Consider the following 4,294-nt stretch of genomic DNA (forward strand, 5'->3'; position numbering starts at 1 on the left):
CCCGCCCGGGGCCTGAAAGCTAGCGATGACTCTCAACCCTCTGATACGATGTAGCTCCCCAAAATGCATGCGTGCTTATCACTGAACCTTGTTTAAACATGTTGTACTGGCCACGGGGCCGTTTTCCTTGTAACAAGGATTTACTAGTGAATTCTCGAAAAGTATTTCACAAGTTTTCTTTTCTTCCCCCCCCCCCCTGTGTCTATATGAAAGCAGAAAGGGAAATAGTGCAAGCCCCCCTCCCGCCCCAGCAGCCCCCAAGTCTCTTTGGCCAAGTCCTGCCAGCAGTGCAGTGTGTGGCTGGGCTGGCTGCATCGCCCACCGCTTCGCTCCCTTGCTCATTTTTCTGCATGCAGGGTCGGATTGGTCACTGTGTTCCTACATTTGAACCTTCTCGTTGTTTTATGCTTTGCTTTGTTTTCCTGGGCATTTGCTTGAAATATTTTGTTAGGACCTCAAAGACAACGACGTGTCTTTATTTTTTATATATTCTTGATAACTATCGATATATTTATTATTCACCAGTGTTTCTGGATGAGATTTCCAAATAAAAACAAAATGAAATAAAAGTTCTGGTTTTACCTTTGTGTGGGGACTCTTAAGACAAGAAAGGGGGGAAAGCATTTGCCTGTTTTTTTCCCCCGTGCCTTTCCTCGGTAAACTGGAGCGGGCTGGTAAATCTGGTTTGTGACTAACAAGAACTTCCTTAAAATAGCAATAAAAAGAGAAGGGATTGTCCAAATACTCGTTCACCCCCCTCCCGCCCCCGCGTGTGTGCAAAATAATTGCTTGACTTACCGTTTTATTTCATTTTTATACCGCGTTGAAGATCTTTATGAATTCATAAACGAATAGCCACAAAGTGACTTGCAACAGAAAGAAGTCTCATTGGGCGAAAAATGCAGGTGCCTTTAGGATAGCGGAGTTAAACCTTATAACTTTGCTTTCTGCTCAAATAGCATTTATTTTTCAGGAGAAAGTTTTAAAAAGGAATCTGTCATTTAAAAAAATGCAAATCATTCCGTTGTCAAAATTAGAATAAAATATATTTTAGGACATATTTGCATTTCTAAGATGTGCCTAACTTCCTCGTTTCTCCCTGGTTTATATCAAGGTTGTTGTTCTGGGTTGAGAGAACAGTTTTTTCATGATCCAAAGAAAAGAATTCATTACTAACTGCGCACAAACTGCGCATTAATAACACCGGGAAATCATTGTCCTTCCCCCTCTGCCCCTGCTAACACCACTTCATGTTGCTCTCCATTAGACAACGTACTCATTCTCCCAGAGAGATTTTCCCTCTGACTTTTATTGTGCTAACTTTGTCTTATGTTCAGAGACTTTGTGAAACAATTCGCCCCGTACGCTTAAAACAACAAATTTGAGGTTTCTGAGGACTTGCAAAGAAGTTTCCTAGAAGGGATTTTGAAGGACAATACAGAGTTATAGTTCATGTTCAGATTAATAAAACAGTGCATCAGAAGTGCGTTTCCTGGCTGGGGATAGAGGCAGAAACAGAGGGGTGAAGTTGAATGCTGTCCATTGGAAACAGACTCTGCTTTTTGCAACTCAAAAGCTGAAGCGAAGAGAAGTGAGATGTGGTGTGGCGTGGGGAGATTATTTCCACTGCCTTTAGGCAGACAAATGGGAAGATAATGGTCTATTTCCCATCGGTGATTCATTCCCCTGGGTGATGAAGGAGCTGTCGAGGAGTTAGGTGAAACCAGCACGGGGAACTCCCCGGAGCCTAAACCTCGGAAAGTTTTGCATTCACAAGGTCTGGATCTAGAAACAAATACATTGAAACAACCTATCCGATGCATCCTTAATAACCTCCAGCCAGTTAACTGAGCTGACTGCCAAAAGTTATAGCAAATGATTCTCCGTGAAACCCTTCCCCACCGCCGACTAGAGCATATTCTCGATAAGGACATTTTGCAGTAACGAACAGTGCTTTTTCTTTCTTTCTTTCTTTCTTTCTTTCTTTCTTTCTGCTTTCTCTGGTTTCTCTCTGCTTCTTCCTTTACAAAGAAACCCACAACAGCAGCTATAGAGTGTCTCCTCCTCTGTCCATTCTGTCTTCAAAAAACGCAAGGGCCAGGATATACCTTGTGTGCCCCCCTAAAAGATTTTTCCCCCACTACAATTCATATGCTTTTAAGATATGAGTAATTTAAACTCCACGCCAGGAAGCTGTCGGGGCTGGAGCTGGCCAGGCCGGAGTTCAGAAAAGTTGAATCTGTGGCAAAGTGAGAGCAAGCCCTGAACCCAGCGGATCCGAAATCACTGGTGAATAAATATGCCAGGGACTGGGCCACTGGGACCAAGGGTGGGACACACTTCTGGTGTGGGCAGAGGGGAGCCCCCACGAGCCAGGCTGCCAGGGAGGGTTCCTGGGGCGATCCCGTTGCATAGCAGGTAGGCAAAATGTGGGTTTCGATGTGTGTGTGGCGGGGTGCGGATATGCATTATTTCAGTGGGGTTTTGGAGACGGAGCTGAGCTGGATCCTGGGAGGTGGGAGGGCAGATAAGCAGTCGGGAGAGGTGGGGGGAGGAAAGACCCCAGGTCTCGGGCTCTTCTCAGCCAGCAACTGCAAACGCTCCCTGCTTGGCCAGCCAGGCTCCCCCTGAGACTGCCGGGCAGGTGCCCTCTGCCTGCGGGGTGTCCCCGGCCCCAGCTGCGGCGTCAGCGCTACTCCCCGGGCACAAGGAGAGAGGGGCGCATAGCGGGGTTGCGGCCCGGTCTTCACCGAGGGAAGGAAGGAAGGGAGGAAGATCCTCAAGACATAAAAGAATGAGGAAGGGACTTCAGGAAATCATCTAGTGCAACCCCCTGGTCAAAGCAGGACCATCCCCAACTAGATCATCCCAGCGACAGCTTTGAAGCTTGGGCTTAGAAACCTCCAAGAACGGAGATGCCACCACCTCTCTGGGTAACCTGTTCCAGTGCTTTACTGCCCTCCTCGTGAGCAACTTTTTTCCTAATATCCAACCTAAACCTCCCTTGCTGCAACTTGAGCCCATTGCTCCTTGCTCGTCATCTGCCCCCACTGAGAACAGTCTAGCTCCATCCCCTTTGAACCCTCCTTCGGGCTGTTGAAGGGTGCAATTAAATCCCCCTTCAGTCTTTTCCTCCCCAGACTAAACAAGCCCAGTTCCCTCAGCCTCCCCTCAGAAGTCGTGTTCCCCAGCCCTCATTTCCCGCACCCTACCAAATCCCCCCTCACTTCCTTAACAGCACATGGTCTGCCACCCTCCCCCACTCTGCTCCTCAGGCCCCAGTGGCTGCAGGCAGGTAGTCAGCCGTGGGATTTTCCATTCCCAGTGCATCCCCCCCCCAGCCCCCTTCAATCCCTTGCACGCCCGCCCCTTCCTTCCCCCACGCCCGAGGTGCAGCCCCGCTGGCTCTGGGGGCTGCGTGGGGCGCGGGGCACGGGGGCGCTGCGGGCAAATGGCCCCGCCCCCTCTGCTACTTGAGAGGGGGGAAAGGAGGGAGCCCCCCGTCTTTGATGCTCGAGCTGATCCCAACTTTACAATCTCGCAGGCCTTGGTGTGACTGTCTGCTCCCTTCCCCCCGTGGGGCGCGGGCTCCTCTCCCGGGCCGGATGTCAGACAAAGGGGCTGCCCGGGGCTGGGGTCGGCTGCAGACCCCCAGGGAGAGGAGTAAAGGGCTGGGGCAGGAGCTGCCCAGAGCTTGCCCTCAGTGCACGAGCAGCTGATGAGCAGAGCCCACTCGCTGCCCCTGAGGCCCAGCCTCCCAAGAGCTCAGATCGGCAGCAATCCCCTAGCTCCGGAGCCAGCCCCTCCTTCCCGGGGGAAGCCGCCCTGGAGCCCCCTTGGTTATTATTATTCACCCGCTCCAGCCTCGCCCTGCGGGGACCCTGGTCACGCACCAGCCAGGCGCAGGTTCGGCGGCCCGGCCTTGGCTCTCGGCTCTGCCCCTAGCCCGGGCTGGGCACCCAGGACATCAGCCCCGGGGGGCACAGACAGACGGGGATTGGTGGGGGGGCAGATCTCCAGCCCAGAACCGAGCCAGGCCCTGCCAGGTTGGCACAGCAGGGTGTCAGCGGCCAGGGGCCGTGAGTGGGCAGCACGTCTGCCCTGGGAAGAGCGATGCCACTCGTGTCCTCAGGGCAGAGGAGCCCACGCAGTCGGATCACGGCTTCTGGGAGGTCTGGAGGTCATTCTGGTGGGCGGCTCGTTGTTCTTGTTGGGTCCTGGGGTGCCCCCCGCCCTCCTTCCAGACCTCTCCAAGTTTTCAGACCTTCATTTTAATCCGTGCCCGGATTTGCGC

The sequence above is a fragment of the Gavialis gangeticus genome, unplaced genomic scaffold, assembly GCF_001723915.1.
Source record: "Gavialis gangeticus isolate Ggan-Ray unplaced genomic scaffold, GavGan_comp1, whole genome shotgun sequence".
In the NCBI taxonomy this organism is placed as follows: domain Eukaryota; kingdom Metazoa; phylum Chordata; order Crocodylia; family Gavialidae; genus Gavialis; species Gavialis gangeticus.